Genomic DNA, 15,489 nt, shown 5'->3' with positions numbered 1-15,489 from the left:
TTAAGTCCATCAGAAAAAAAGTTCTGTTCAGTCCCAGTCCACCTAGCTGACTCAAAATGGTGCAAGCCAGCGGCCTCCACACTAAATCAGCAGGACCACACAGAAACCTTTGTAGGAACTGGAACCGGAAGGTAGCCCCCCTGCTGCTCAGATGGATCAGGCCCTGTCCTCCGTCATCCTTCGGCAGATACAGCACACTCTGAGACACCCAATGCAGTCCGTCCCAGAAGAAGTTCACAAGAAGAGCTTGGATCTTTGACAGCAGATCAGGTGGGGGATCAACACATGACAGGCGATGCCATAAAGTGGACGATATCAAATTATTAATGATGAGGACTCGACCTCTGTATGACATTTTTGTTATAATCCACTTCCACTTTGCTAAACGACCTCTGACCTTCTCAAGAACATTTTCCCAGTTTTTAAGAACAAATGATTGATCACCTAAAAACACTCCTAAATATTTCAGCCCCTCCGTCTTCCAAATCAACCCCCCAGGCAAACTTAGCTTCTTCTCTAGTCCACCAACACTGAGAGCTTCACTTTTGTCCCAGTTAACTTTAGCTGAGGATATTGAGCCAAACTGAACAACGTTTTTTTCCAACGTGTCAATATCCTGTTGGCTGTCCACCAGGATGACCACATCGTCTGCATAGGCTGACAATTTTAAAGGTGCATTGCAACCAGGAATAATCAGCCCCTTAAGATCAGATCTACGTTTGTTCAACAACGGCTCGATGGCTAGAGAATATAACATGCCAGAGAGGGCGCAGCCTTGTTGAACTCCCCTTTGAACATGAAACGGAGCGCTCAAACCACCATTGATTTTTAGGACGCTCTGAATGTCACAATATAAAACCTTAACTGTATCAATAAAACCAGGACTAAAACCAAAGGCACTCAACGTGAGCCATAAATATTCATGCTCGACACGATCAAAAACTTTTTCTTGATCTATTGATATAAATCCAGCTTTGAGGCCAAACAGCTTACATATCTCTAAAAGGTCTCGAACCAAAATAATGTTATCAGTGATCAGCCTGCCTGGTACACAGTAGGTCTGATCACCCTGAATCACCTGCTCCATCACTCTGCTCAGCCGCGTTGCCAACACCTTGGAGAGGAGCTTATAGTCAGAGCAGAGCAGAGACACGGGCCTCCAGTTTTTAATGAACTGCAGGTCACCTTTCTTCGGCAGTAAAGTAAGGACCACTCTCCTGCAGCTCAGCGGCAGATGCCCTCCGGCAAGACTGTCACTCAGTACTGCCAGCAGATCCCCCCCCCACCACTGACCACAAAGACTTATAGAAGTCAACAGGTATACCATCGATTCCGGGAGCTTTCCCACTTTGCATGCTCTGCAGAGCAGCATAAAGTTCATCAGATGAGAGGGCTGCTTCCAACTCCATGTTACTCTGCTGCTCAACCTGAGGAAGACCGGCACAGAAGCTCTGAAACACTGCCTGCTCCTCTCTGTGCTCACATTTAAACAGGTTACTGTAGAAGCTGACAGCATGTTTTCGGATTGCAGTGTGATCAGACAGAACCTGCCCAGTGTCAGACCTTAAACTATGAATGAACCTTTTCTGTCCATTTTTACACTCCAGACCAAAGAAAAAATGTGATGGGACATCCATTTGGGCTACATTTTGAAAGCGGGACCTAACCAGAGCCCCCTGAGCTGAGACACCCAGCAGGTTGGCTAACACACACTTTTTGATTTCAAGTGTCTCAATGTGTCGTTGGTCTCTTGTGGTCTCAGCTAAGTCTCTGAGTTCCTCCACTTCAGACTCCAGAGCTTTCACTGAACTAGTCAAGGTTTTTGTGACATTCTGATTGTACTGTTGACATAACTGTTTGATTTGGACCTTACCAAAATCCCACCACTGTTGTAAAGACACAAAATCATGCTTCATATTTTGGTGATTTTTCCAAAAAAAGCTAAAAGTTTCTCTGAAGTTCTTATCCTCCAGTAAAGCCGTGTTAAAATGCCAATAAGCACTACTGGATTTTACACATTTTATAAAAACAAAAGCTGTTACAAGCGAGTGATCAGAAAAGCCAACAGGGCTGATCAAATAACTTTTAAAAACATTAAAATGATGCTTAAAACAATAAAAACGATCAAGCCTGGCCATAGACAGTAAATTATCCTTAACATGTGTCCAAGTGTATTGTGTCTGTTTGTTATGAAAGCCTCTCCACACATCACACAACTCCTGAGCCTCCATGAGATGAATGAGACGAGTGCGAGAGGCAGCGTGAGGCTCTGCATGGTTCCTGTCTAACCTGCTGTCCTCAGTGCAGTTAAAGTCTCCACCAATGAAAACATATTCCTCACTGTTACATTTCTCAATCACTTCATTTAAAACATCTAGAAACACGACTCTCTCCGCTCCCACAACTGGAGCATAAATATTAATAAATACCATCTTTACATTTTCATACACTGCTCTTACTTTTAACAGACGACCTTTAATAACTTCTTCACATTCTACCGACTGAGGAATAAAGTTTTTGGAAAAAAGAATTACAACACCACAACTGTTACCAGTCCATTCTCTCCTCCAGTCAGCCTCGTTGTCCGCAGTACTGTGTGTCTCTTGTATCAAAATAACGTCCAACTTTTTAAGAGAACACAGCTTGAAAAGAGAAGCCCTTTTCCCATCATCCCTTGCTCCATTTAAGTTCAGGCTTCCTATTCTTATGTCCCCCATGGCATAGAAAAAAAGTTGTAAAACAAAAGCAAGTGAACAAAACAAGAAAAAAAAGGAATATATATTAGACTTATTCATCATCTTTTAACTGTTTTTTGATCTTTTGAACTAGTTTCCTGGTCAGTGAAAGCTTTCTCCCCAAAAATTCTAGGACTTCTGAGAGAAACCCTCACTGAATCAACAAAGAGCTGTAAATCAGGGAACACGCTTTCAACTTTAACATTCCTGAGTCCCTCAGTGTCCTGCAGGAACTTCTTAATACTGATTAAAGAGTGGACACTCCTCTTGTGAGCCCACGTCTGTGAGGAAGCTAGAGACTCCACATCACTCTCCTCATCACCTTCACTCTCACCTGACTGCAGACTGAGCTCACTCTGAGGAGAGATCTTCTTCACTTTACCAGACGACTGACCCTCGTCACTAGTCATCTTCCTCTTCTTCTTCTCTTTAGAAGAGTCTTCATCCACCAACATCTCACTTTCCTCCTCTAGAGAACATTCTGCCGCCTTCGTTTCAGTCTGTGTGTCGACTGTGTCACTATTAATACTGTTAGCATGTGATTGATCAGTAACCTCCACAACAGCACCTGAACCAGCAGAGACTGGACCAGCAGAGACTGGACCAGCCCCCCCAGAACCAGCAGAAACCGGACCAGCCCCACCAGAACCAGCAGAGACTGGACCAGCAGGGACTGGACCAGCAGAGACTGGACCAACAGAGACTGGACCAGCAGAGACTGGACCAGCAGAGACTGGACCAGCCCCTCCAGAACCAGCAGAGACTGGACCAGCCCCACCAGAACCAGCAGAGACTGGACCAGCAGAGACTGGACCAGCAGAGACCGAACCAGCCACACCCGAACCAGCAAAGACTGGACCAGCAGAGACTGGACCAGCAGAGACTGGACCAGCCGCACCCGAACCAGCAAAGACTGGACCAGCAGAGACTGGACCTGCCGCACCCGAACCAACAGAACTTGATCCAGCAGCCCGTGAACCAGCAGAGACCGGACCAGTAGAGACTGGACCAACCGCACCCGAACCAGCAGAGACCGGCCCAGCCGCATCCGGACCATCAGAACCTGAACCAGCAGCCTCTGAACCAGTAGCCCCTTGATGCTCAGCTTCAGTCTGCTGTGTACTGTGTGTACTCTGAGTATTTTCCTGCTGTGTACTGTGTGTACTCTGAGTATTGTCTTGTTCTGGACTTTGTGCTGCAGACTCACCATTATGTGTCCCAGCGTTTTGTTTCTGTGGACAGGCACGGATGAGGTGACCCTCCATTCCACAGCCAAAACATTTCATTCTCTCTGAAGACACATGAACAATGTAGTCAAAATCCTCCACCCTAAACTTCAACATCAAGTTTAACTCCTCAGTGTTGTTCTTTAGAATCATGTAGACCTGCCTTCTGAAGGAAACGACGTGCTTCAGGTGTGGAGATTTACAGCCCAGAGGAATCAGTTTAATCGGAGACATTAAATGTCCATGTCTCACCAGTTCCCTCTGCAACATTTCATTACCAATGAATGGAGGGACTTTTGACAAAATTATCTTTTTGGCCGGATTAACCAGCAGCACTACCTGAACAAAGGTGTCTTTAATCACCACACCTCGTTCAACAACCACGTTCACTTTATCAACGCTGTCCAGAAAAATCACGACTCCATTATTCATTCTGGATGCGGACTTAACACTGCCATAACCGACCATTTCTCCGATTGCTAAACTGCAATCCTCAACGGAGCAAATCACAGTTGGACAGAGTTTAACTCCATGCCGGTGGGTGAGCTTCTCCAGCCCCCCACCTCCGACTCCAAGAGTCGGCATGACTCCCAGCCGAGCCGGTCGTCACCGCTCCGGAGCCGAAAACACTTCAAACTACAGTTATAAATCTAACAACTAACCAACTAACCAACTAACCAACAAACAAACAAACAAACAAACAAACAAAAGATAGAAAACACGCTCACGCTCAGACACGCTCTCACCGTCTTCCACTCCAGCATGCACTCAGAGAGAGAGAGAGAGAGAGAGGGAGAGAGGGAGAGAGAGAGAGAGGGAGAGAGAGAGAGAGAGAGAGAGAGAGAGAGAGAGGGAGGGAGAGAGAGAGAGGGAGAGAGAGAGAGGGAGAGAGGGAGAGAGAGAGAGAGGGAGAGAGAGAGAGAGAGAGAGAGGGAGAGAAAGAGAGAGAGAGGGAGAGAGACAAGATAGCTTCTTGTCTCAAGATATCTGCCTACAGACAAAAGGGGGCGAGCACTGTAAAACCACAAAGATGGCGGGATCAAAGATGGGGGGGGGGGGGGGGGTTGATGTGTGGGTTAAGATTATCTGAAGCTGTATGTTTATGTTTAACTAATTCACAGTTTCTCTATGTGATCTTTATGTGTGTCAGATAATGCAGTGGGTTAGAAAAGATGGTTAGTTTGCATGCAAGACCGTGTCTATGTGAAGCATAAACTAAACACATCAGATGTGGCGAAGCCAGCTACCCAAATACAAATAACCACAAATAATATCACAACAGTGAAACTGAATGAATAACATTAAACCAAATCAATACAAGTACATTCTAGAAATCAAAGTTGAACAGTCTTGCTCAGCCATGTGCAATTGCTACTGCTAAGGTAAGCCCAGTACGTTACCAATCCATGGAAGAAAAGGGTTTGTAATTCCATGTGTTGAAATTGTGGTTCCAAGTCAAAGATGTCGTCTTTGCTGTGCTCCAATCAAGTTGTGCAGATTGGAGGAAGCTGATCACTCCAATACTTCTTCCCAGTAGCTTGATAGCTTGGTGCTAACTTCCTTGCGATTGTTGCTTGAAGTTACTAGGTAAAAAGACAGGCTCTCGCGTCCTCTGCCTTAGAGGTTCCTTGCGTTGCTATGTCTGTTTCCTAACAGGCCATAGATCAGAGAGCAGAGCTGCTTCTGGTCTGGAGAACAGCAGCTCACCTCCACAGGTCAGGAAGTGAGAAGGTGAAGAACAGAAAGAGGAGGAACAAAGAGATTCCTCTGGTTTTGTCCTGGGTGAATTTCACACCTATGTGTGAATGCTACAGTAGCCAATGGCTACTGAGCTAGGTCCACAGCCAATGGCTGCATGACTCAAGGATCCTGAGAAGCGTAGTTCATTGTCTTTGCCACCAGTAATGGTGGGTCCCTACATCCCCCTTTTGGTTTTAAGATGTGTAACATCCTTCAAGAGCAAAACAGAAGGTTGAACAGTTCACAGGTCCTTGGAAACAACCTGGAAGTTGTTAAGTCCATGATTGAAAAAAAAAAAGTTCATTCAACAGTTCATTCAATTTTGTAACGTCTGGGCAGTTCATTAACCAACTGGGCATTGGTTAAAACTATCTATCTTGGCTAAGCAAGAACAGTCCCTAAGTTACAAACCAAACCAGATAAACAACAACAACAACAGCATTGTATAAAATACATAACTATGTTTCTCTGTTAGTTATAAGGTTAGTGAAGAACAGGAATGTTAGAGGTGTTAAGTTGTTAAGGTGATATGCGGAGAGTGTCGCCTAAAACAATGTGGACAGGTGTATGACTGGTTCTGTACAGTCATAATGTGGTGTCCTAAGCTAGTGTTGTGCACTAGTGATCTCTAAACAAGATACTACCAAGGAGTTGGTCCAAGTGTACTTGTAAAGTTGGACAGTGGTGTCTGAGTTTTTGCTGTTACTAACAAACTCAAGTTTTCCCTAGTAACTGCAAAAGAGGAAAGGAAAATTAAGGCATCGTGATCTAGCGTCAGTCTCACTGTTAACTAGGTGTTATCTGGTACTGTGGGAAGATAACTCTGGATCTCTCGTGCTTAACTCGTGGCTCAGGGCTGTAACGCTCCAAGTAGCCAGAGGCAGAGAGGCACTCAGAGTAGCTATCACTGTCTGCTAGATTATGTCCATGTTCTGAATCTTGTTCAGAGTCTGAACTGTGGTCAGAGATTCTGTGGTCATCGTCAGACCGGTCACGCCAATTCTGGGACATAATTTCAGAGTATGGCTTTCTAACACTTCTGTTGTGTGAATGCCTATCTCTACGCAACTGGGGGACATAGCGGTTACGCTCTGTGTACTTATGCAGCCTTTTGTGACCCCCCTTCGACCTGTTGTGAAGGTGGTCTTTTGAGGTCGCAGATCTGCTTGGCACGTCAGTGTTTGAGCTGGTGGGCTCAGTTGGTTTACAACCCTTTTTGGAGATGACCAGACTTCCCCAAGCTATCTGTGTCATCTTCCTTATCTCACACAGTGAGGGGTTACCCTGACGTGTCCCGAGTACCACGTGAGTGCGTACACATGGGGGCAGGTTCTGCAAAAACAAGGACTTGAAGATGGTGTTTTCTTCAAAGCCTGGTGCATTCTTACCTTGGAAGTATGCATGCCTTAAACATTTGTAGTAATCTCTAGGATTCTCACTACTTGAATGTTTAATTTGAAGGGCTGCAAACATCGCTGAGGTCTCGTCAGCAGTAGAAGAGAATTCTTCTATAAGTGCATGACGAAGCTCACTATAGTCATTTCTGACACTGGGAGGTTGTGACTGTATAAACTAGTGCAGAGCTTTATAGCTGGTTCTCCACACAAGTTTAACTTTCTCCCTTTGGGTGGCGTGTGTTAAGTCAATTAGATTATTATCTAATTTCCTAAAATAGTCATCAATGTGCTGATCACAGTTGTCTGGATCAAAACATTCAATGTCTTTAGCTAAAAACTCAAGCTCTTCATGGCGGGGACACAGTGGAGTCCTTTCTGTTGAAGGTGAGACTAAATTAGCATTACAATGCACTGGTGCATCATATGCTAAAGTCCTCTCTGGCTGAGAAGCAGAGGCTGAACAGCTGCCATCACCCTTGTGACAGAGTGGAAAGGAGACTGAACAGGCTGAACTTTTGGAGGGAGGAGCACAGATGAAGGTGTAATTTCTCAGTGTCTGAGAACAACATGGGGCAGAGTATCTTTTTGAAGATAAACTACATGTGTCTTCACTGTCAGTTTCACAATAATAGGAAGTCAGGTAGCTGTTCACTCTTTCTCTCAGTGGAGGTTGAGGAGCTGACTTCATTCTCAACGATTTTGAGTTGGTTGGAAATATTTCACTTCTGAGTGGAGAGGGAGTTAACCTCTCATCAAGTGAGGAGTGTGAATCTGTGTAGCCAGAATCACAATGACTGACAGACTGTGGTTGGGCGAGATGTTCTAATCTAAGCCCTAACAATTTTTCTTTGTGTTGACAAAGATCGAACTCTGCTGAATGCAGGTCTTCTAAGTAACGCATGGCTTTCTTATTAGCTGTCTGTACTTCATGGAAGAGGCAAGCATTTTGCATTCTTAGGCTATCTACCTCTTTTTCCAGGGCTGCTTTACTCTGAATGGCAAGACTGGTCTGCCTGTGAAAAATCAGAAGTAAGCATTTCAACACTGAATCTTTGGATGCGGTCTGCGCATCACACCTGTCTGTGAGCAGCGATTCTACTTCTTTCCTGCACTCACTGAAACTCAACCTGCTGATGAGTTCAGAGCAGTCAGGGTTTAGGCTCTGTGCTAGGGAAGAAATAAAAAGCTCTACACAGGGGTTCTCCATTGTTGTGCCTGGAATGGAGGATGAAACTAAACAGGATGTCTAGTAGAAAACAAAACAATGTTGTTGGCTATGGTGTTGCGTTGGCAGACACCTTGCAGTGTAGTTTGGGAGGTACACTAGCCTAACAACAATGCACTGGCCTACACTATGGGGGGTAGCTTCCTGTGGAGGAGGGGAAGCTACAGCACCAACTAGTGACTGGTGGGCATCAAACAAAAGGGGCCAGTAAAGTAAACAGGTTTACAAAAGAAGTTTGCTTACACACAACATGCACTAACTGAGATGCAGGGCAGTAACAGTTGTGATGATGTTTCTTAAAAGTGACTCAAGCTGGAACACGTGGAAGTAACAGCTAGGTGCAAACTTATATCACAGAGGCTGGTAGCACACTTAGGCTCTATTTAACCCACTCAGGATGGAATGCTTGGCAGTTACACAGCCAGGTACAAGCTCTCTATGTTACACAGGGCCGGTAGCACGCTGTGTCATTAAAGGAACACTTAGATTACAGCAAATATGACAACTAGACCAGATTGCATTGAATACTTGGTATTCAAATGCTGAACCAAAATTATTTCAAGTTCTACAGCGTAGGTTAACTTGAATTAGCAGCAAAAGCAAGTTCTTAAAATTAACACTATAAAGGCTTAAATTGCTAATAATCAAAATCTCTCAAATAAACAATTCTAACCACAATGTACTTGTTTAAAAGTACAGCTGGAGTTCTACTCCTGTGGAAGACTAGTGGTGTAGAATGTAAACAGTTTGGGTTTGTTTAGAAGTGGAATATGACATTTTTGTTTTTGACCAAAAATTATGCTGAAAATTAATATTGCACAATTATGAACAATTTGCCAAAAATAATAATATGCCTCACACGGGGTACCAACATGTAGGGATTTGGCAGTAACATGTTTGGTTATTAGCAAATTAATTAATAAATAATAATAGAATTATTAATATTAATAAAAAATGATCAATAAACATTAATAATAAACGGGGCACCACCCCGGAATCAGGGACCAATAACCAAAACGTTAATATAGTCTCATTAAATATACTAAACTATCAATTTGGAATGTCTATTAATAATTAAATTAATAACTATAACCAAAATAGATAGTAAAGGTTGAAGGATATCGGAGTTCTTGACATAGCAGAGGTTGGCATTATTCACTTTTGTACAACATTAACCAGACCAGCGTGTATATTCCACAAACATTTATTTACAAGATAATAAAGGTTTAAAACACAATATTAATCTAACTAAATAACTAAACTAAACAAACCAAAGAAAGTGTGTAAGCATGCGTGTGTGTGTGTGTGTGTGTGTGTGTGTGTGTGTGTGAGAGAGAGAGAGAGAGAGAGAGAGAGAGAGGGAGAGGGACAAGATGGCTTCTTGTCTCAAGATGTCTGCCTACAGACAAAAGGGGCAAGCACTATAAAACTACAAAGATGGCGGGATCAAAGATGGCCGCCAACATGTCACCACATGGCCTCTTTGTTCTTCGGAGCACATGTGCTCATGAAGGACAGAGAACAGTCTTGCTCAGCCATATGCAATTGCTACTGCTAAGGTAAGCCCAGTACGTTACCAATCCATGGAAGAAAAGGGTATCCGATATATAAAACCGAGCGGCCCCGTCTCCAACAAGCCTCTGTACTGGAAGGGCAAAAACCCTGAGCCACCAATAAACCCACACGACTGTCTGCTCGGAGGAGATGACACCATGCTGCCTTTTATGTAGAGCCCTTTGAGCATTTATTCCATATCCTTGATATCAGACGTCAGTGTCCTCCACTAGTTCGGTCTTTGTCAGCACTAGTTGGCCAATCTTGTCTTACTAGTTGAACTAAAAACTCTTACTAGTCACTGTTTTTCAGCAACTAGTGGCACTTTTATCGAACAAATTCCAACAGAAGCCTTACTAGTGAGACTGTGCATCACACTTCTAGGACCAAAGTCCCAACTAGTCAGCTTTGTGACGCACTAATGGACCTCTGGACCCAACTAGTAACGCTGACAGTCTCACTAGTTAACTAGTAAACTGACAGTCTTACTAGTTAACTAGTAAGCTGACAGTCTCACTAGTTAACTAGTAAACTGACAGTCTCACTAGTTAACTAGTAAGCTGACAGTCTCACTAGTTAACTAGTAAGCTGACAATCTTACTAGTTAACTAGTAAGCTGCAAGAGCTTTGACATGTTAACTAGTAAAGCACATATTCACCTCACTAGTTAACTAGTCACCTACAATTTCCTGCACTAGTTAACTAGTGAGCATTTTGCACTGTCCTCACACAGAGAGGTAATGGAGGCCCTGGTCCAAAAAATATAGTTTGAATTGATAATTTGCCATCAGACTCCTTAATATGCAATTCTATTCATTGTGTGCAATATACTCACTGTTGTTTACAGTATGTTTATATAATTCAATTTTTTAAAACTTTAGTCAGTTTTTTCTAGCCTTTTTATATTACAGTCATGAGCCAGATGCAATGTAATGTTATTCTGCTGTGCATTTAGCCTGCGTATATTCTGAATAATAATTAAATGAATCTTCAATAACAACTAGGCCTCCTCTAGAAATTGACCTGGTGGATTGTGTTTAATAACTACTTTACCTGCATTATTATCCAAATCTGATTGTCTCTTCTCTTTCCTTTTTAAACTTCTAAATAGATATAATTGTGATGTGCTCTATATGATAATAATTCACTTTGATGACAAGGCACATTTAGGCTTTTACAGACTGTTGAAAGTGAGCAACTCATCTTTCAAACAACAGCTTTATCAGCAAATAGTAACTATCTGGGAGTTATTTATCTGATCGTTAGCATGCTGTCTGTGAACCTCTGGTCTGAAGATGGACTACAAAAGGCACATGGTGTGTGAAAGAGAGATATATATCGCACGTCCTGCTGCTGTAACACTTTACATCAACATATAATAAAGGATTATCTTACCTTAAACGTGGACAACCATTGAACAAAATATCACTTCATTACTAAGGTTGGAATTGAAACTAAAAACAGTAATGTATGATAAATATTGAGTTACTTGCTTGAGTTATGGAGAAGGGGTAGGATTATATAAGTGTATATTTATCATCATGTTAACTTTGACAGACCCAAAAACTACAAATACATCTCTTATCTATGTCGGTCCATATCGGCCTGTAAAGATGTTTGTAACTGTTTAGATTTAAGGACTTTTGGAGCTCGTGCTGCCAGCTGCTTTCACTGGAAAAGGGCTGAGTTTTTAGGTTGGATCATTTTTTAAAATCTAGTGTCCTCAAATAATCATTAGAACAACTTAAGATAAACTGAGCTGAAACAAATGTTCATTAGAACATCTTAAGATACACTTAGCTCAAAACAAATATAAACTATAACATCGTAACATAAACATAACTGAAGCAAATATTAACAAGAATAACTTAAGACGTAACAGAAGCAAATATTCATTAGAACTTAAGATAGACTTAATTCAAACAAATATGCAATAGAACATCTTAAGACAAACTAAAAACCTTTTTTTTTATTTTTGTTCAAAAATATATACAGTTTTATTACCCATCTTGACATAAAAAAAATAATATATCAAATTTATGGAGCATTTTATGGTTCCAAACATCACTTTTTCTTCATGTCCCACAACTGTGGTCTCAATGTTGAGATACATAAAATGAGCTAATTCAATTATAATATGAAATTATTTCAAATGGAACTGTTTCATATTCATATTACTTTACACCATATTACAATTATTTATTTGTTTAAAATCATTTATATAATTTTTTCATCTATGGTAAAGTCATTAGACATTAAAATTACAATATCTGTCATAAAAAACATATTTTATATTTTTTGTTGATGGAGATTGACATCTGTGGTTACTGTCTACATCTTTCAGGGTGTAGAGAAAATATTTTTATATCAATATTTACAATGATGCACAAAGCTTGATGAAAATGTACCTGAAAAACACATGTTGCTACTACACCGATGAACAGTATAACAGCAATGTGAAGTCAACTCAAGGAATGTCAATTATTCACTTCAACAGTAGAAGCTTATATGCTAATCACCAAAACATCAAAGAATACTTAGGTCAATTCACAAAACCATTCAATGTCATTGCAATATCTGAAACCTGGCTCAATTCTGAGAAAGAAGCAGATTTCGAGTTGAAAGGATATGAATTCAATTACATGAACAGGAAGAGCAAAAAAGGAGGTGGTGTGGCCCTGTACGTGAAAAATAGTCTGAAATATAAGATTTTAGAAAACATGTCAACCACTATTGATGATGTGATGGAATGCATCACTGTAGAGATCTGCATGGAAAACCAAAGAAATGTGATGGTCAGTTGTGTATACAGAGCACCAGGAGCCTGCATTGAAACTTTTAAAGACAGTATGGAGAAAATATTTGCCAAAACTAATCAGAAGGTTACATTCATTTGTGGGGACTTCAATATAGACCTGCTAAATCCTAACAAACACAAAATGACAGACGAATTTATTAACACAATGTATAGTATGAGTTTATATCCACTGATCACCAAACCAAGCAGAATAACAGCGCACTGTGCAACTCTAATCGACAATATATTTACAAATTACATGGAAAGTAGCTTAGTGAGCGGGCTGCTGATGAATGACATCAGTGACCATTTGCCAGTTTTTGTGATCCATGACTGTGATTGTGGAAAAGAGAAGGAGGACCATAAAATCAAATATAGGAGATTGAGAACAGAAGAATCCATAAATGCATTCAGAACCGAATTGCTATCACAAAACTGGAAAACCCTCTATGAAGGAAATGATGTTGATACAGCATATGAAACATTTCTAAATATATTTAAGTCATTATATGACAAAAACTGTCCAATAAAACAAGATAATGCTAGGAATAATAACACAAACAGACCATGGATCACAAAGGGACTGCAAAATGCCTGTAAAAAAAAGAATACTCTATATAGACAATTCATAAAATGTAAAACTAAAGAGGCAGAACATAAATATAAGAAATACAAAAATAAATTAACTAATATTATGAGGATATGCAAGAAGGAATATTATACCAAATTACTAGAAAATAACAAAAACAATATAAAAGGCATATGGAATATATTAAACAGTATTATTAGAAACCGTTCGACGAGCTCAAGTTACCCTGACTATTTTATTGATAATGATAGGTCTTTAAATGATATGAATGATGTGGTTAATGGGTTTAATGAATTTTTTGTAAATGTGGGACCAAAGTTGGCAGGAAAAATCAATGACACGTCTCCAAAGGATGGGGAGGTTGTTGAAAGCCACATTGCAAGAAATTCAAACTCAATTTATATCAAAGCTATAGACAGAAAAGAAATCATAGACATAGTTAACAAGTGCAAGAATAAAACATCTACTGACTTGAATGGAATCGATATGACGATAGTCAAGAAAGTCATTGACAGTATTGCAAACCCCCTAACCTACATTTGTAACTTATCATTCATAACTGGTACATTTCCACATAAAATGAAAACTGCTAAAGTTATTCCACTATATAAAACTGGGGACAAACATAATTTCACTAATTACAGGCCTGTATCTTTACTTTGCCAGTTCTCTAAAATATTGGAGAAACTGTTCATTGGAAGATTAGATAACTTCATTGACAAGCACCATTTACTGACAGACAGTCAATACGGGTTCAGAGCAAACAGATCAACAGCAATGGCATTAATGGAGCTAACAGAAGAAATAACCAGTTGTATTGATAACAAGAAGTATGTGGTAGGAGTATTTATAGATTTAAAAAAAGCATTTGACACCATTGATCATGATATATTATTCAATAAAATGGAAAGGTATGGTATAAGAGGGGTAGTGCTGAACTGGTTGAGAAGTTATATAGGAAACAGGCAGCAGTACGTGCAAATAGGGGACTACAAATCAACATGCTCAGGTATTACTTGTGGGGTCCCGCAGGGATCAGTATTGGGTCCAAAATTGTTTATTATGTATATAAATGACATAGGTAGGGTATCAAGGACACTGAATTTAGTTTTATTTGCAGATGACACAAATATTTTTTGTTCTGGGGAAAATCTGCAGCAGCTTTTGGAGGTGGCCACATCAGAAATCAGAAAATTGCAACGGTGGTTTGACAGAAATAAATTGTCATTAAATTTGGACAAAACTAAATTTATGTTATTTGGAAACCAAAAAATAGACATACCAGTACAAATGATAATAGATGATGTGACTATTGAAAGAGTATATGTAAATAAATTTCTGGGTGTAATACTGGACCACAAAATCTGCTGGAAACCTCAGATAAATTATGTAAGAAAAAGCTGGCAAAGAGCATAGCAGTCTTAGGGAAAACAAGACACACACTGGATCATAAATCACTGCACATTCTGTATTCTTCACTTGTATCACCATATCTGAATTACTGTGTAGAAGTTTGGGGTAACACTTATAAAAGCAACTTACAACCATTATGCATACTACAGAAGAGAGCAATCAGGATAGTAAATAATGTGGGATATAGGGAACACACGAACACACTGTTTTTGAAGTCACATGCATTGAAATTTATGGATTTGGTCAAATTTAAAACCGCAATAATTATGTTTAAAGCAAGACATAATTCACTTCCGGGCAATATTCAAAAAATGTTTTGTGACAGGGAGGGGGGTTATAATTTTAGAGGAAAATTTAATTTTAAAAAGCATTGTGTTCGTACAAAAAAGAAGAGTATGTGTATTTCAGTCTGTGGGGTGGATTTGTGGAATGGGTTAGGTGATGGGTTGAAGGGGAGCACAAATATAAATCAATTTAAAAAGCTATACAAGAAAGATATTTTTGGGAGGTATATGGTTGAAGAAGAGTTGTGTTAAAGGTTGGTTATATACTTTTTAACTCCGGATGTATTTGTGGGTTGTAAATAAACTTGGGATGCTGTTCATATATTCAACTTAGGATGTAAATAAATCTGGGATAGTTTTTATATTATATTATATTATTTTATATTATCATTCTATGATATATGAGTTAATAGAGGAGAAGTGAGAAAGGGGTAGGGTAATATAAGTTTTTCTTCTACCTACTCCTTTTCGGACACTGTAACTCTTGTTTTGTTTGTTATTATTTTGTATCTGTTTTTATTTATTATAT

The 15,489-nt window shown here is 40.2% G+C and overlaps 1 protein-coding gene across 1 annotated transcript in view; it reads right to left on the bottom strand.

Annotated features, from left to right (window-relative positions):
• The window catches only part of LOC119486717, a 74,880-nt gene that overhangs the window by 29,696 nt on the left and 29,695 nt on the right, over positions 1 to 15,489 (bottom strand). The window lies entirely within an intron of this gene.

Source organism: Sebastes umbrosus, chromosome 4 (genome assembly GCF_015220745.1).
Source record: "Sebastes umbrosus isolate fSebUmb1 chromosome 4, fSebUmb1.pri, whole genome shotgun sequence".
Lineage (NCBI taxonomy): Eukaryota > Metazoa > Chordata > Actinopteri > Perciformes > Sebastidae > Sebastes > Sebastes umbrosus.
This window is presented reverse-complemented; position numbering and strand designations above follow the sequence as displayed.